This window comes from Lactuca virosa, chromosome 6, assembly GCF_052849685.1.
Source record: "Lactuca virosa cultivar CGN04683 chromosome 6, Lactuca_virosa_CGN04683_v6, whole genome shotgun sequence".
Taxonomy (NCBI): domain Eukaryota; kingdom Viridiplantae; phylum Streptophyta; class Magnoliopsida; order Asterales; family Asteraceae; genus Lactuca; species Lactuca virosa.
Genome location: NC_136431.1, coordinates 126,297,072 through 126,317,339, shown reverse-complemented (window position 1 = coordinate 126,317,339; position 20,268 = coordinate 126,297,072). Strand labels below are relative to the sequence as shown.

Genomic DNA, 20,268 nt, shown 5'->3' with positions numbered 1-20,268 from the left:
GATTTACATAATCAACCCATATATTTAATTAGTTATCTTTTGATCACTTAATTAATTACAAATTAATCTTTGATCAATAATACTATTAATATATTAGAAATTATAATATATTAATAAACCACAAGTGTTATTTCTCTCATTTAGTTTATCCAAATGCATGATGCCATGCAACCCAAATGGACCATGCCGGGTCGGGTCAAGTACATACCACAAAATAGTTATGGACTTAGACACCTTATCCAACAGTCTCCCACTTGGATAAGTCTAATAACTATAACTGCAAGTATGACTTCAGGAACCGACCAGCAATCATAGCTCTTTCCAAGGTCTCTCGGAACTGAGAAGATGATGATGTGCCATTTAAGATAAGTGATCATATAATCCTCTGTTCTAGATATCAGCCGGACAAATACATGGAACAATGTCTTACTTTTGTCCAGCAGTTTGTTTCCCGATTTCCGATTTGTTTGACATAGAACTTAACTGAACACATCAATTTAGTTCTGACCGGGCCCGGTACATAGGTCAAAACAAAATCATCGAGGGGCCCATATATCACTTCTAATCCAAGAAGGAACAGATAAACTTCGACTCATATGCTTGTTCTACTACTTGTTAAATTACACACAAAGGTACGTTTTATAACATCGAGTTACCAATGCGGTTTCGTACGATCAATGCATAACCAACTCATAGGCAACATGACATATCTCTAGGTTTGAAGACTTATATGATATTACCGTCTCGCGATCACTCGAGATAAATTCCATGAAGTGATACCAGCGAGCGTGGGTTGAATCCAATACTCAGAACTTATGAGCACTCATGAGTGTTGAGGCCATGTCCAACATCTTAGACCTTTACAACCAACTCATGACAGTCTTAATTCATATCTACTTCCGACATATGACCGACTGTGGATAATTTGAATAATATGTAAAACACAACATAAATATTCTGGAAGTCAAAACATGCAAAAGAAATAATAGTAAACGATTGACAAAAGATAGCAACACTTTACTCATAAATAAACACAACTTTTATTCATCATCAAATGTCAAGTACACTTTACAAATTTCAAAGTTATCTAACTACTAAAACTAATATCATCCTTCAGCCCTATGCTCCTTGCATGCTGGAGATGCTTAACCCTGCCCAGTCCCTTCGTGAGGGGATCTGCCGGGTTCTCATCCGATGATACCCTCTTTGCCACGAGGAGTCCTTTTTCTATTCGATGTCTGATGAAATGGTATTTCTGTCAATGTGTCTGGATCTCCCGTGATCCCTTGGTTCCTTTGCTAATGCAACTGCACTTTCACTATCACAGAAGATTTCCATAGGCTCCTTAATAGCTGGTACAACTCCAAGATCTCCAATGAAGTTCTTCAGCCATATTGCCTCCTTTGCTGCCTCGCTTGCCGCTATATACTCTGATTCGCAAGTTGAATCAGCAACTGTCTCCTGCTTGGAACTTTTCCAAGAAATTGCTCCTCCGTTTAAGGTAAAGACCCAACCCGACTGAGAGCGGAAATCATCCCTATCAGTCTGGAAGTTATCATCACTATACCCTACAACTCTTAAGTCATCACTTCCACCGAGGGTAAGGACCCAGTCCTTAGTCCTCCGCAGGTACTTGAGGATATTCTTTACTGCAGTCCAGTGAGCCTTACCAGGGTTCCCCTGATACCTGCTGACCATGCTCAATGCAAAGGCCACATCAGGATGAGTGCAGGTCATAGCATACATGATCAAGCCTACTGTAGAAGCATAAGGTACTCGACTCATTTCTGCTATCTCAACCTCGGTACTCGGGCTCTGAGTCTTACTCAATCTGACGTTACTCTGGATGGGTAACTCTCCTTTCTTGGAATCTTGCATGCTGAACCTCTTTAGCACCTTATCCAAGTAAGTACTCTGACTAAGTCCAATTAGTCTTTTACTCCGGTCTCTCAAAATCCTTATCCCTAGGATATAGGCAGCTTCACCAAGGTCCTTCATAGTGAAACAATTCCCAAGCCAGGACTTCACTTCCTGCAAGGTTGGAATGTCATTTCCTATGAGTAGTATGTCATCCACATACAGTACCAAAAAGCTGACTATACTCCCACTAGCCTTGACATATACACAAGATTCATCTTCACTCCTTGAAAAGCCAAACTCTTTGACTTTCTCATCGAAGCAAAGATTCCATCTGCGAGGTGCTTGTTTCAATCCATAGATGGATTTCTCAAGCTTACACACTTTATTAGGGTATTCTGCGCTGACAAAACGCTCTGGCTGATTCATGTAAACATCATCAGCCAACTTTCCATTAAGGAAAGCGTTTTTGACATCCATTTGCCATATTTCATAGTCATGAAATGCAGCAATGGCTAACAAGACCCTAATTGACTTAATCTTGGCTACTGGTGAAAAGGTTTCATCATAATCAACTCCTGGAGTTTGAGAAAAGCCCTTTGCAACCAGTCGCGCCTTATACGTGTGTACATTACCATCCATGTCGGTCTTCTTCTTGAAGATCCATTTGCACCCTACTGTCTTACGACCTGGTACATTGTCAACCAAGTCCCAAACCTGGTTGTCATACATGGACTGTATCTCGCTGTCCATTGCCTCTTTCCATTTAGCAGACTCGGGGCCTGCCATGGCTTCCGCATAGCTGTTAGGTTCATCCAGACTCACCAGTGTCTCACCTTCCGCAGTAATATGGAAACCATAGTAATGCTCAGGTGCATTCCTAACCATTGTGGAACGCCTCAGAGGTACAATTGGAGGTACAATTGGATCAACAGGAGTTTCCTCCTCAAGTTGATTGCTAGGGTTTGAGGTTCCTTCACCACTTGACCCTTGAATTTCTTCAAGGTCAATTTGCCTCCCACTGTTTCCTTGGCTTATGAACTCTCTCTCTCTCTCGAAAGACAGCCCTCCTTGCTACAAAGTCCACATTCTCACTAGGTCTGTAGAAGAGGTAACCAAAGGATTTATGTGGGTAGCCGATGAAAATACACCTCTCACTTCGAGGTTCGAGCTTATCGTGAGTCTCACGTCTCACGAAAGCTTCGCAACCCCAAATCTTGATGTGGGCTAGATTAGGAACTTTTCCAGTCCACATCTCATGAGGTGTTTTGGCTACCTTCTTTGTAGGGACCAGATTAAGGATATCGGCGGCAGTCTCTAAGGCATACCCCCAAAATGAGATTGGTAGCGAAGTTCGACTCATCATGGAACGAACCATGTCTAACAAGGTTCGATTACGCCTCTCAGCTACACCATTCAACTGTGGTGTCCTGGGAGGTGTCAATTGTGAGATAACCCCACATTCCCTATGATAGTCGAGGAACTCAGTGCTAAGATACTCACCACCGCGATCGGATCGAAGCATCTTAATGTTCCTGCCCAGTTTATTCTCTACTTCCTGTTTAAACTCTTTAAACCTATCGAAAGTCTCTGACTTATGCTTGATTAAGTAGACATATCCATATCTACTATAATCATCTGTAAAAGTCACATAATAACGATTAGCATCCCTTGTGGCAGTTTTGAAGGGTCCACACACATCCGTGTGTACTAGATCCAACAAACCTTCACCCCTAGCACAAGAACCTGTGAAGGGTGACTTTGCATTTTTCCAAGTAAGCATGATTCACAACTAACATCTGACTTTAGGTCAAATGACTCCAAGACTCCATCCTTTTGGAGTTGGCCTATGCGTTTTTTTCTTACATGTCCAAGACGACAATGCCATAATGATGCTTTATCCAATTTATTATCATTAGTAGAATCAATACACAACACATTATTTCCTAAATTATCTACAACAGACACAGCTTCATACACACCATCACAAGGTAATGCTTTAAAATAAAACACATTATTAATAAAAGCATTTATTCCACCAACTTCATTATCAAAAGAAAAGGTAAAACCTTGTTTGTACAAAGCATGAAAGGAAATAACATTTCTTGCCATTTCAGGCGAATAACAACATTTATTCAAATCTAAAGTAACCCCACTACTTAGCAACAAAGTATAAACTCCAATCTTGGTGACAGGTGAAACTTTCCTATTCCCCATGATCAAGTTTATCTTTCCATGCTCCACATTCTCACTTCTTCTTAGTCCCTGCAAATCAGAACAAATATGAATACCACAACCGGTATCAAGGACCCAAGAGTTAGAATAGAGTGAGTTATTAGATAATATAGTGTAAATACCTGCATGGTTGGGTTTCACTTTCCCATCCTTCAAATCTTGCTGGTACTTCGGGCAGTTCCGCTTCCAATGTGCCTTTTCATGGCAATAGAAGCATTCAGCCTCTTTTGGGTCAGCAGAAGGAGTGACGAAACCTTTCTTGGTTCCGCTCAAAGAGGAGCCATCAAGGGTCTTACCCTTGGTACCCTTCGAAGGTTTTTTCCTCTTCTTCCCTCTACCTTTCCCGATTGCCAGGACAGTTGCGGAGTTTGGAGTAGGAGTAGGAGTGGTAACAACCGACTTACCTTTAAGACCTGTTTCTGCGGTCTTTAGGAGTCCTTGAAGTTTGCTGAGGGTGACTTCTTCCTTGTTCATGTGATATGTCATGCGGAATTTATCATAACACAATGGTAAGGAGTGCAAAATGATATCTATTGCTAACTCCTCGGGGAAGTTCACATTCAGCTTCATTAAACGGTCCACATATCCTTGCATTTTCTGCATGTGGCCCATGATGGGTTCACCATCCTTCATCCGGGTTGTTATCATGGAGGAGATGATTTCATATCGCTCTTGACGAGCACTTTGATGGTAGCGGTCCATCAAGTCATGGTGGCCATCACGATGCATGCCACTTTGGTAGCATCTTTTTCATGTGCCTCATATTCAGCAAGCTCTTCAGGAGTAGCAGTTTGCTCGGGTACCTTAAGCTCCTTGTTGAGAACATATTCTTTGTTCTCATACCGAGTGACCATCCTAATGTTTCTGATCCAATCTGTAAAGTTGGATCCATCAAAGATGACTCTCCCACAAAGGTTCATGAGAGAGAAAGAGCCGATAGGGTTTGAGCCAGAAGCAGCATTGTTGGAAGACATCTGAAAAGAAGAAAACAAGTTTAGTTTAGATTGAGATAGTCCTTAATAAAACACCCAAATGTAATATTAAGGCTAGGATCCAATCACAATATATTATAACTTAGAAGAGGGATGTCGTAATCCAAGCTATAACATAATTGAAAGGTAGGTGAATGACGATTCACCAATTTCCACCGTGAAAACGAAATATGGTTTATTTGGTTTTAGAAACTCCTAGATTCTTTTGAGATTTATTGAACGTTTTCAATGGCATGTTTCAATCTCGAGTGTGCCCTTCATGTTTTGTGACTGGGATACCGAGGATCACAAAACAAGGTGTGAAGTAACCATGCAAATTACTTGGTACCCTTAATGTTTTTCACTTAATCGATGTGCCGGTAAACCACACGCGCTCCACCGACCTTATGAAAAACCTTAAGTCACCCTTTGCCTACCTTGTTAAGTCCAAGTTAGTGTGCCGGTAAACCACACACGCTCCACCAACGACTTAAACAAAGTGCAAAGTGTAATTTCATGGATTAACACCTTATTCACATTTTCCTAAAGTAACTAATATTGGGAATTTATAAAAACATTTAGTTACTTTATAATAATCATTATACTTTTAATGAGAATTTTAAGTCATTGTCCTACCCGTTCGGCTAACGACCCTCCACCAGTCAAGGAAGCGGTGGGTGAGAGTGGACACCCATTAAGCTGCCATTTTATAGGCAACAACCTTATACCCCCCTTATAGACCGGCTTCGTGAATGAGGCCTACTTGCGGTAAAACGACTTGATCTTATACATATATATATATATATATATATATATATATATATATATATATATATATATATATATATATATATATATATATATATATATATATATATATATATATATATTATTAAACTTATAATATTATAAAGTATAAGGGTTGAATTTTAACTTTTAAAATTCTAAGGATTGGAACTAAAGTTTACTAGGTGACTTTACATGTTCCAAAACTTGAGGTCAAGTTTTGTAACTTTACAAAGACCTTTCAGTTCATAACTTATGAGATTAATTGGTTCATTAAAATGAGTGACTCTTCATTTTATGTAACCTATGTGTTTCTTCAACAGACATTAAAAGACAAAACTTTGGGTAATCCATAACTTGAGGACAAATTATGGATTCCATTAAAACACATAATGATCAAGAATTAAAACTAGCAAGAAGTTACAAATAATTCCTATGATCATCTAAACTCATAAGAACATGAATATGAATATCAAAATTTCAAGAACACATAAAATCATGGAATTTTGATATTAGCCATTGTAAATGGATTAGAACAACCATTACACCATCTAAAACAAGTTTAATAACACCAAAACAGTTTAGGGTAATGTTTCTAGTCCATTTTCAGCAGCAAAAGTCGAAAATCTGCATTCTGAGGCTCCTACTCGTCAAGTGCACGAACCTACTCGACGAGTAGGATGAGTTTAGTCATGGACTCAGTGAGTCCCCCCATGGACTCGGCGAGTTCATCATGCAGACAGCAAGAAAATCGACTTTTTTTACTATTTTGCATCAAGTATCAAACAAACAAGCCTAGGCTCTGATACCACTGATGGGTTTTGAGAATTCTAACACTCCTAAGTGTACATGCAACCCTAGGAAACCTTGGATCTATGTTTGTCTAAAATACATGCAAAATACTTTTTCCAAGGTTCATAAACCTATCTAGCATACATGGGGAACTTTATAATATAAAAGATAGCTGGAATTACATACCTTGTAGTTGTTATGATTCCTTGAAACCTTGAGAGCCTAGCACCCCAAGTGTGATGCCTCAAATGTTTCACACAACACCAAATGCTTTGGAATAACTTTGAGAGATATGTAGAACACTTGAAAAATGGCCTAGCCCTCTTGCAACTTCTTGTGTAGCCGATTTTGGTGTGCCTCATGTTCTTTATATAGTGTGTCACATCTAGGGTTACACCATGTAAACCCTAATGTGAAATCACTCTTCATTTCCATGACCCATGGGTTTGTAATTCCCATGGAGCATCTCATAGGTTTTACCCAACTTGATAATCCATGGAGCCTTTTAGCCCACTATATAAGTTATGGATGATTTACATAATCAACCCATATATTTAATTAGTTATCTTTTGATCACTTAATTAATTCCAAATTAATCTTTGATCAATAATACTATTAATATATTAGAACTTATAATATATTAATAAACCACAAGTGTTATTTCTCTCATTTAGTTTATCCAAATGCATGATGCCATGCAACCCAAATGGACCATGCCGGGTCGGGTCAAGTACATACCAGAAATAGTTATGGACTTAGGTGCTGTTTGTTCGCAGAATGTTGCTGAAGGAATTCGAATTGGAATTGGAAAAGGAATCTGTCAGGAATTTGAATCCAATTCCATATGCTGTTTGGTTGGCAGGAAATGGAATTGGAATTAATTCCAGATTCTGTTTGGTTGGCAGGAAATGGAATTGGAATTCATGTAAAATGACAGAATTGCCCTTTTGTGTGTTTTGCTTAATTTTTACTTTGTTTTTTAAGTTATATGTAAACATATATTATATAAATTATTGAAATAGTAAAATTTTAATTTATTGATTGAACATTCATGCAAACATATTATGAAAATCATGTTAATAAACATCATAAGTTAAAGTCATTCCACTTCGCATCATAATAACGTTACCAAAAAGCATATCAATATTTCGATACATCCCTATCGAAGATACCAAAAACTTACAAATCCAAAATACCAAGCAACATCCTAATAAACATCCCAAAAGAGCTTAAAAATCCAAAATACGAATTAACATCCTAATTAATAATACTACCCTTCCAAGATGTATTTGACCCAAACTTCTCTATCGCCTTCTTCAATTTGCCAAAAAATTTGTACGTTTATTGGATCACTTCTTATCTTGGTCAAAGCTTTGAACTTCTTGACTTGACTTAATGAACTCATCTTTAAAATCTCCGGAGGGATCTTCTCACTCAATTCGTTAATCTTCATGTCAAATTTAATACCTTGACTCAAATCTTTTGATATTTCTTTAAGACTTTCAGTAATCAAACCAACCGCATTATGGAACACATCATCGGCACGCCGTTTCCTCTTATTAGAGCGAACACTTGGTGAAGTTTCATCATTTTGCACTGATGTATTATGGCTAATTTCCTCGGATTCAAGTATGTCATCATCCGACTCTTGCATTTCTTCTTCTAAGTTCACATCTTGCTCCATCTCAATGAAATCTCTAGCTCTATTTCATTGAGCTCGGTCTTTTCCAAAAACAATGCAAAGATCTTCATAGTAAGGAAATGATTTGTGTTTCCATCTAGTCGCTTCTTTATGAACCTATTTACCAACATGATAACTTATATAAAAAAATAAAATATTTCCATATAGTCACTTCATTATAAACTATAAAAATAAAAATATTATAACATCATGTACCTGTAGGTACGCCTCCTAAACCGGATCCTCAGCAGTAACACAATGTTTTTCAGAATCATAACCAAACCCGCTTGTGTTTGAACCGTTTACCATATCGTAGACACATTGCCAATCTCTCTTCATGGTTTTTATCTTTTACTCAATATGTGGCTTACCTAAAATACCCGAGTCCGGAAGTGATTGTTTTAATGCTTGCTCAAGATGTTGCAAATAACCCGACTTAAAACCATTATCGGCTTTAAATCCTCCAGCATTTGTCATATTCACTAATGCCTCAACTATCTTTGCTTCTTCATTGTTTGTCCATGTCTTATAATTTCTAATTTGACTTGTCATACATATATAAACATAACAAAAACCAATAGATAAGTATCACAACTAATTTTAGATACATTATAAATAGATAAGCAAAATGCCAATTGTCCAACATAACATTAAGCAAACAACAATTTGTCCAACATAACGTTAAAAAAGCAACAATTGTTCAATGTAACGATAAGCAAACAATACAACAATTTGTCCAACATAACGTTAAAAAAGCAACAATTGTTCAACGTAACGATAAGCAAAATGCCAATTTAATTTGCCGCGCCCCTAGATGCAAACATGGACTCTGCTAAATTATCTCTAAATATGGTCCATTCATTCGAAGTCCCTACAGAAGTAATATTATCAACATCTTCAGGTCCAACATCTCCGGTTCCCTCGTCCCGATCACATTCATTGTCAAAAGGATCTACTTCCATTTCTTGTCCTATGAAGTTATGTAGTAGACAACATGCCATTATGATCTTATTTTTCATTTCAATTGGATAAGATGAATTGTCCTTTAATATTCCCCATCTTCCCTTAAAAATTCCAAAACATCGTTCAATGACATTTCTTGCTGATGAATGTTTCATGTTAAAGAATTCCTTTGATGTAGTTGGTTGGTGCCCATAACGCCATTCATTTAAGTGATACCTTTGCCCTCTATACGGGGCTAGAAAACCCTCTCCATTTGTATATCCAACATCAAATAAGTAATAACCTGCAAATAGGATTTATAGTTAATAACGTTTTATAAATAAGATTTATAGTTAAATATATATAAAAGATTTACATACCCGGTCTTGGAACTTTCAATCCATGTGGTCTAAGAAGAGCACCCCGAAGAACTCTACCATCCGCAGCCGACCCCTCCCATCCCGGTAACACGTAGATAAACTGCATATCTTGGGAACAAACCCCTAGAACGTTTGTTGCAATGTCATTCTTTCATGTTCTATATCTAGGCTTTTCTTCGGCTGGAACTAGGCACTTTATATATGTTCCATCTAAAGCTCCTAAACAATTCTTAAACCATTTCCATCTTTGATCGGTGGAGTTATTGGGAACAGGTTCGGGTCTCTTAAGCAAACGAGTATGCAATCGTATGACAGCATTACAAACGCGACTAAAGTGCCTACTAATCGTTTCTCCCGAACGATGAAAGCGACTTATGATGACCCGATTCTTAACATTATGAGCAAGAATATGTAGAAACATGGCAACTTGTTCATAAATATCCATATTCCTACTTCGTTTTAGTCCTCCGAATGTTTCAAGCATATGACATAACTTTTTAAAGCACATTCGAGACATCCTAATTTGTGATATAGACATGGTGTCACTCTCATAAGCTATTTCATGTAGTATTGGGTATCGATCTATATTTGAAGAAATCCGCTTAATACGTCGTTTATCTATATGGTTTTTGAACATCATTAACAGGAGGAGTACAACAATGTGCAAAACCACATTCCACCATTTCAAAATCAATGAATTTTGTCTTTGTCTACGATTATATGTTGTTAAACTAGGTCGGGACATTTTCCTGTGCATACAAACAGATGAACAGTTTTATTTTCACATTTGCTGCTGTTACAAGATGTTCTAATTGATTAATTAATAACACTTTGATTTCCAGGAAGATAAACAACATGGTTTTCATAGAAACAACACTTTTGAATAAAGCATAGATCTTCACAGAAACAACTTGATAATCAATGTTACTGATAAAACTAAAAAAGAGCAACTTTGATTATCACTGAAATCAGGAAATCGAGAAGAACAATTTTGATTATCACTAAAAAAGAACAACTTTGGCTCTGTATTCAATTTGCATTTTCCCCAATTTTCGATCCAGTTCTTACAAGAAGTGATTAGAGGTTAAATTCTCATTTGCATTCTATTATATAAAAAAATTAGTGCTAATTAATTTTGGATTGAGCCTCTCAGTCGACCCTTTTCTTGTTGGTTTTGTGGATGTTCAATATTGGGATTAAAAGAGCGAATTTTTGCAGGAAACAATTTAGATATACATGTTTCAGGAAATCGATTTTCACTGAATAAATATTGGTAATCGATTTTCCTAAAATCGACTTATCACAACAAGAAACAGTGGGCAAGATTATGAGGGGGAGAGAGAGCGCTAGAGACAAACAGCGAGAGATTTGTACACACACCTGACAAAGAGATGGAGAACGAGAAGCCTGCAGTTCGATTTTGACGGAGAAGGAGAAGCCTGCAACGCGATGGAGAAGACGAGTGCTATGAGATGTCGGCTGTGATGTTGGACGTGTCCAATTTTGAGGAATACGATTCGGATAGGGTTTTGTTTTTAGAAGGATTTTGTTAAAATAAAAGGGGTATAATGGTAATATTTCACTTTCCTAGATGGTATGGAATTATTTCCATCAGTTTGTAAAAGAATTGTAGATTCCAACGGATGAAGGAATGTTTTCCTCATTTAGGATTCCCTTTCCTTCCTTAAGTTGAACCAAACACAGGAATTCGAGGGAATTGGAATCCTTTTCCCTCGAATTCCAATCCTTTCCTTCCAACCAAACGCAGCCTTAGACACCTTATCCAACAACCAAGACCGGCTAGGTCAAAGTCATCTCAATGGCCGACTTCAAGTTCAAAATCAAGTGCCGAGGCACCCATCCGCTTGAAAAAAAATGGGTTAAACCAAACTACAGATGGGTACCAAAGGTTCATTCTCCCAAATCTCCTAATGATTCTAATATTTCTACATCTTCTGTTTGTGATAAACAGGACATGTCATGGGAGAAAGTATCTTGCGTTGATGACAAAGGTTGACCCAGTTTCAAAATGGGCTGGGTTCCAAAGACCAACTGATCCAGCTCTGTGTCGGAGCAGCTATGGAGGCATATCATCAGACTTTGGTTTGTTGATAGTGGCTGCTCCTGGCACATGATAGGAGACATCTCTCAACTGTGCAACACTCAAAACTTTGTTTGAGAGTATGTGTCCTTTGTGGGAAAGGAAGAAAGGAAGGGATCACTCATGTGGTTAGTGCTTAACGATGTGAAGAATTTTCGGATCTGTTCTGAGATTATGCGTGCTGTTCTCAGACCTTCTGGATGAAAATTCAATCGGTGACTTACGGTTTGAGTTTTCTTCTCGATTCTCCTGAGTTTATCTTACACTGTTTCATTTCAAAGACATTTTTCTTTAATTTCTTTATATGTCTTTCTTTAGTAGGTATTGTTTTGGGAAGTGATATGAAGTCTAGTGCTAAAGGGCAATATGCAATTCGTGTAATGCACTAAAGCCGAATTGTCTAGACTTTGTATTCAATGTGCTGGTAGGCACAAAGGATTCAAAAGGACTAGACATTGATTGACCATGAAAGGACTAGACAATATAGACTTAGATAGTTCATTTGGACTGCCCATACGACGCTCGGGTAGATTGAGCAGTGAGATAAACATGGGAACCTGCGAGATACACTAAAAGTTAATTATCTAGAACTGTGGCTTAACTCTTCCTTGATGTACGAACTTATGTACTTAATTCTGTACCTGATAGGGCGACTGGGGGTTCTGATAAAGTAGGTCTGTAGGAAATTATTTTCTTGCTTTCTCTCTGTCAGTCATATGTTGCTTCCTCTGCGTGATTGGAACATATCCGACCTGGAATGCAACATATGCAACTCTATCTCTACGCACCTCCTTATCTATGAAATTCTTTCTATCTGCTAGTCATATGTTGTCCCCTCTGCGTGATCGGAAGATCTGACCTGGGACACAGCATATGCACTCTACTATCTCTCTAAACCCCTATCTATATTAGTCATATGTTGTTCCCTCTGTGTGATTGTAAGACATCCGACCTGGGATACAACATATGCACTTCTATATCTGACTTCTTTCTTAATGATTGAATACTCACCTAAAGTAAGGAGTTCTTTGGAAGTTCTTCATTACCGGGGTATATCGGGAAGTGGGGAACACGTTCTAGTGCAACTAAAATTGAACCATTTAGAGGTTGTCTATAGATCTTGCTGCTTAATTTAAGTGGACAACAATATCCTTGGTCGTCGTTAGCTAAATGTCCATTTAGGAATATATATATATATATATATATATATATATATATATATATATATATATATATCACAATGACTTGTCACTTTTAATCTGTCCAAATTGTCAACATCCTTTGTGTTTACGTGGACTACAATACCGGTGGTTGGCCAGATCTAGACATGCAGACGTGTGCTGATAAACGATATTGGATTGCTTGACAACTTTGATCCCAAATATTTTTGTTTTTGTTAAATTTGTTTATAGTTTTCCTCTATGCACAAATTTAGGGGGAGAATTAAAAAAAAATTCAAAAATCAAACAAAAATCAGAAAATTAAAAATCGAAAAATAGTGTTACTTCTGTTTTATTTCTTCTTCAAGAAAATCAAAAATCCAAAAATATTTTTGTTTCTGTTTTATTTTTTCAGAAAATATGAAAAATCCAAAAATATTGTGTGCTAAGTTTTCTTTTAGTTTTGTTTTGTCTTGAAAAGTGAATTCAGATGTAGATGAGACTCATGGAGACTGAATCGAAAATTTCTGAGCCAAGGCTTCATCCATGAGCATCGAAGAATTCTCATTCGAAGGAGCAAGAAATGAAGATTATTCTTTCAACATTCAATCCTTCAACCCCTGAAGCAAGGTGAAGCTGACTTGAAGATTATGTGACAAGTTGCATTGAAGCCTCATCAATCAATTTGCTGCTATTCTTGAACCTGCTGAAGTGATCTAGAAGTTTTGTTCTCTATTGTTCTCTCTGAATATTCTCAAGCTGAAAGCGCCATCTTTCAAGAATCTTTTCAAGAAGCCTCCTCACCGAACGTGCGTTCAATGCCAAATTCTGAAGAAAAGCCCAAGTGCTCAAGATGAAGTCATTTATTGAAGATTCATCATGTTAATCTTGAAGCTGTGAAGAATTTGAAGATTAATGTTGAAGCCAAGCTCCCAATGAAGATTGATAAGAAAAGCCAACTACTTTTTATGGGGAGCTTGTTGGGTCAATTAGAAAAGAAAGCTTTAAACCAAGGGGGAGATTGTTGGGTCTAAAATATTGGTTTATACTTTGCTTTTCAAGGAAAATATATTTTTATGTAGTTTTTGTGTATTAGTGTACAACCGTACTCCTGTGTACGACCGTACACGGGTGTACGGCTGGTGATCCTATATATAGGGTGAGGAGTGCATGTGTAAGGCTAGAGAAGGAGTGAAAGGCTGGAGAAGAGGAGCATGTTCTAGAGAGAGAAACTAGACAGAATAAGAGTGTGTGTGAGAGAATCTTGTGTAAGGAGCATCATTTATATAATCAATACATTCAAGATTCAAATTATTCTTCTTCTCCTTCTCTTCTATTTTGATCTGGCATCATCCGTTTGATTGGGATTCCGCACAATCAAACGGATCTGATTGATACTCAAGCAGATTGGGGACTTACAACAATTCACAAAACATTGATCGTATGATACTGATACAAATTATATATATGAAATATAATATCAATAATGGAATTTGTTATAAAAACACGATTTCATTCAATATCAAAAACAATATCACGTCCAATAGGATATACTTATTTAGGAAATTTCTCATCTAATAATTCCTTAATTTAAGCAAATCCTATCAATTTTTTTAATTATACACTTTTATTTATGTTAATAGAGAACAACAAATTTTGGAGCTGGCATTATCAATGGATTATTAATTCTATAATGGTTTCTCTTAATTACTTTAATGATGATGATGTGGAAATAAAAAATGAATGAAATAAATAATAAAATGACATGTGGAAATAAAATAGCTCCAAAATCTTGAGAAAATTACATGTGGCAAAAGGATTTTCATTTATTAGGGTAGATAATAAAATGACAAATTTAGACATAAAAAATATCACCTGTGTGTAGAAGCGAGGAACAGCAATAAGAGCATTTAAAATATTGGCCAAGATATTCCCATCTGGTGGAGGGTATGCATATCTAAAATTTTTGAACCGCTCCCGGAACCGCCAGAACCGGTTCCGGTTACGGGTACCCAGTTGCTAAAAACTTTTAAACTATTTTAAGTCAAATATCATGAAATTCTTTAACAATTATCTTATAAATAGAGACCCGACGATTTATAACAAGCATATCCATGATCACAAATAAGATGTGAGATAGGATGCAAAGTTATCCGTTGCTCACCCCTAAACCCATCCATCTCCATCCTTGGCTTGATGATATTGACTACAATCCTGAAACATACAAGCCTCATTAGTTTATATAAATATGAAAATAAACAAAAAGGTTGAATCTTTATTATCATTTTAACGACCCACCTGGCACCGACTTTGACCGATTTGTACATACCCATATATGCATTAGGTCACATTTTGTGCAATGTATACGTCTTGATTCATCAGAAAAGTAATCACTAGTCGCTTGACGAGATGAACTAGCAGATTTGTGAAACAAAGTTTTTGAATCTTGGTTTCTCAAGTGATCATCATAGTCCCTTTTCTTTATAGAATCAGAAAGAATCTGAAAATTGGTGTGATTATGAGTTCAAGATCTTTATATATATAAAATTATAAGATATACTGATATACTTGCCTCATATGCAAATTGAACTTTCTTAAATGATTCACTTGCCAATGGGTTTCCCATGTTTTTATCAGGGTGCACTAGCATGGCCTATAAGGGATCAAAACGAAAGTCAATTGACCAAAAAAAGAACCAAAAATTATATTGAATATTGCATTACCTTTTTCTTGTATTCTTTCTTCAACAAGATAGCATCATTCTTATCATATCGAGTCAACCCTAGTGTTTCATAGTGATCCACACAGCTTATAATTCTTTCCATTTCATTGACTTCATTTTCATGGGTTTTGACCATGGGAATGGAGATGGTTGACTTTGACTCTTTCTTCTCTTTGTTCATAAAAGTTGGCTTATTGCTTTAAGATTTACACGAGTTGACCTGTTCATGTTCATCTTCCTCACCATTAACACAGAACTTGATCTCTGTAATGTCATCTTCAAGAAACGACTCTGGAACTTTTGGTTCTTCAAACTGTGTCATTTCACTCTTTTCACTCAAATCATCACACCATTGGAGCATAAATGTCAATGCATCACATTATAGGAAAGCAAGATTAATCGATACCAAAACTCCAGACCACCCAACTTAGTGAAAACAAGAAACCTTCAAAATTTAACATAGAGCCAGCGATCCAAAAGTTAGCATACATCCTTAAGATTAAAATGGTGATAAGTCCCACCATTAATAGACCAGGAGTGTAACCTAGATAACGAACAACACAAACAACAGTTACCTGGAAAAAAGGAAAACGATTAGCGACTTTCAGGGCAATGAACGAAGAATTTGAAGTTTTGTAGGGGAAAGTTGGTAATCTTACCATACTCAGAAGAATATATAAGAGGCACGACATTGATGTCAAACTAAGAAAACAACTCCATATAATGATGAACAGAGCCGCTGTGCCCAAATCGAAAACCGATTTACATCCGTGAAGAAGACAATCCTTCCACTGAATCATCGAGAAACACAATAGGTTACCCAGTCTTCCAAACGCATAACAAACATTCGGCCAATTTCGTCTTATAAATCCACTAAAACCAGAAGTTGTCTTGTTCGCTGCAACAGAGCAACAAAGGCTCTCCAATAGCAGCCACTTCCAGTCTTCATTGAAAACCCCAAATTTCTCCATTGATACCCAACGATTTTGATCAACAATTATGATTAGAACACATATTACAGAAAGTGTTTTTGAAACTCTGAAAATCTCGATTATATGTAAGGGGGAAATAAAAGCCCTAGTTTTTGGTTGCCATTTTGTGATCTTCAAGAATTGACGCGCGTTTTTAAGAAAAAAATTATAAAACGATTATATAAATTAGTATAGCAGAGATGGTATCGTGATTTGGGTTTGCAGAGAGAAGGGAAGAACAGAATGAAGGGGGATTTGAAGCAGGGTATTGGAAAATTTTAGAATTTTAAGAACACGCGTTTTGAGTAAAAATCATAAAGCGACATTCACAGAGGACGCACATTTTAGATAAAGTGCCCTCCGTGTTTTTATTTTTTTACATTAGACACTAATTTAAGGGCACGCAATAATGTGTGACCTAAATCCTTAAATTTTTTAAAGAGACGACACTTTTTTAATGTCACTCTCTTTTGCGTAACGTAAATCAATGAGTGTCGTGGTTTGCGCATCGTAAAAGGGTCTTTTTCTTGTAGTGATACCAAGTACCTACGTGTTACATGAAAAGTATGAGTTCTATCTAGTAGTTACAAGAAGTACTAGTCTCTTCCAGACATTCTTTCCAAATAAGAGGTGTAAATCCTCTTCCAGTGTCCAGTTTCTTTACAAAAGAAACAAGATCCATCTATGTGGGCTTTAGTATATTTCTTGGGCTTAAAGGTGTTCAGTCCATAAAATATGGGCCTCCTGGATCACACAAGGTGATTCTCTTAGCCTTGCATTATTCTAATGTTTAAACTAGCTTTAAATAAAATATCATTGTATTTATTGGAATATTGCTTATCATCGGATATATGTTTAAACTACCCAAGACTTCCTATAAGTCATGAATAACTATTCCTAGCTTGATGTTAGAAGCATCTTAAGCATCACAGTGATGCCTTTACTAGGTATCATGTTCAGGTTTAATCGCTCAAAGCAAATAATTCAGGATTAGGACCTTTAAGTATATACAATTTAATATCTCTTACGAGATTGTCTCTTAAGACATGAACCCATTCATTAAAGTTGTATCTAGTGAATGTTATTGTTTCATTAAGTCATTAACCTATTGGTACTATCGAACATACTGATGGATGTGACGTTTTGGTTACTACGCGGTTTTCAAGGAAAAGTGATCATCACTTTTTCAGACGTGGCTATCCTTACGGCACTAGCTTCGCTTTTCTAGGTGACACGTGGCTTATCATTTAATGCGCAAACCGTTTGGAATTCAAATTTGGTGTACGGATAAAAAGGGATTTGGGGATTCTATTCCAACTTTACGAACACTTAATATTCTCAAACGATTTGTGTTCTTTTCTCTCTGTAATTCTACAAGTTCTTCAAAACCATAACAATGGGGGCTAAGCAATCTCACACCACTGAAGATGTTTCATCCCAACCAATCATAAAGATCCAAAGCACTAACTACCAAGTTCTTGGAGATATCGATGCTTATCCAGAGGGTTTACATATGCTCATTGTTGCTCTAAAAAATTCCGTACTGTCAACTGCTATGTTCAATTCATTCTCAGTACCACTTTCTTGGTTGTCGCTAGTTGGATCTATGGCTACTTACAACAAGATGATGAAGATAGTGATGTTTCAGTTGGTAAATGACAAGAAATGTAGGTTATCCAATAAACTCTTTGCTCATATTCTAAATATCCCAAATGTTGAACCTTTCTACAAGGTCACTAATGAACAAGTCATTCTAATGTTCAATGAGATGGGTTACCAACCTATTCTTACCAAAGTCAGTGAGTTTAAGAAGTCTGGATTGCCTTGCATTTGGAACTTCTTGTTTGGCATATACCTTCGATGTCTGACTGGTCAAAGTGTTGGGTTGGATAAAGAGCGATAGGAAGTATATGCGATGGTAGCAGGGATTTACTACGATTTACAGGTGGACTATGCAACTCAAATTTGGAATGAGTTTGTCAAGAGTATTGGAAATATGAATGTTGTAGATGGGATTTCTTATGCTCGATACTGGAGCTTAATTTACAATTTGTTTATGAGAAAGAAGGGATTATGGTTCCTGAAGGCGAAGAAACAACAGAATTCTCAACATATCATTATCCTAAAACAGTCGAAGACAGTCCAGATGTGTTTCCTACTATTGCTCGTATCCCAGATGCGATGCTTAGTAAAGTTGATCCAGCAAATCCAGTCTTGGTCGAATATTTGAAGACTATTAATCCATCTATAGAGACAGACAAGTTATTAGAAAAGTATACTGAAGGTCCTTCAAAGAAGCGTAGAGGATCAAAGAAGGATGCCCAGCCTAGTCCTTCAAAAGCCAGTCCAGTTGAAATACCAACACCAGTATCTCCAACTTCGAAGAAAAGGCGTGCTGAAGACATGGCCAAACGCATTTCGAAGAAACAAAAGAAGCAGAGGAAGTTGATTCTTAATGAAGACTCCATGGAAGATGAGGTAGTTCCTGAATCTCCACTTGAACGTGATAAAACAGGCAATTCTTCACTTGTGAGGGGTTCTCCAGTCAAGTCGAATACTGAGGCTACTGGAAACTTCTAAAATGGACACAACCATCAATCAAGGTGAACCACCGCAGACTTCTACTCCTGAGAAGACCATAGTCAGACCACTTGGAGTATCGACAGCCGAATCAAATTTTGAGGAGGTTCGCACTTCAGGCATCACTGCAAACGTATCTGATACGGATGCAAATGTCAACAAGGGTGATGGAGTATCGAATAATGAAGCCCAAGGTAATCGTTTGATTCTTGTTTCTACTACTTTCGAAACCTTAGTTGTTGATACCACGGTCTCTTTACCTCCATTTCTTATTCCCACTTCATCTGAAATACCTGCATCAACCCATTCACCTACTTTCGATAATGTCATGCAACAACCCATTACTTCTTTATTCCCATCCCAATCCACAGAAACTCCAAAAACCGTTCATGATGATGAAACAGATGATGGTGAGTTCATGGGGTCATTTTCCGATATCGAGTTTGATTCTGAAGAAGAAAATATACCAGATCACATGTTGATGTCCGGAAAACAGTTCAAGATTCTGAATAGAAAACTCAATTCTTTACTCCAATTACAAGCGAATGCAGGGGGTAAACATTCGGTGTCAGGCATAGATGTGGATGTGATGCTGAAAGCTCAAGAGCATCGGATTCAACATAAACTTGAACAGATGGATAGGGATATTTGGTCACGGTTCAAAACTCAATATGATTCCTTCAATGGCGAACTTAAATAATTGAAGGTGGGGTTAAACAATGCATGAAAGGAAATAATGTTACGTGTCATTTCTGATGAGTAGCGACAATTTATTAAATCTAAAGTAACATCATTACTAAGCATTAGACTATAAAATCATATCTTGGTGACAGGTGAAGATCGGCTATTCCCCACGATCAAGTTTATTTTGTCATGCTCCACCTCCTAACTTCTTCTTAGACCCTACAAATCATAGAAAATGTGAAATCCACATCCTGTATCAAGTACCCAAGAACAAGAAGATGATGAGTTATTAGATGAAATAGTGTATATACCTGCAGAAGTTGGCTTCACTTTTTCATCTTTGATATCTTGCAGATACTTTGGACAACTTCATTTCCAATGCCCCTTTTCGTTGCAGTAAAAGCAG

The 20,268-nt window shown here is 37.0% G+C and overlaps 1 pseudogene; it reads right to left on the bottom strand.

The window, feature by feature from the left end:
* Positions 1 to 15,071: 15,071 nt before the first annotated feature.
* Positions 15,072 to 16,598, bottom strand: LOC145121927 (uncharacterized; annotated as a pseudogene).
* Positions 16,599 to 20,268: the final 3,670 nt, after the last annotated feature.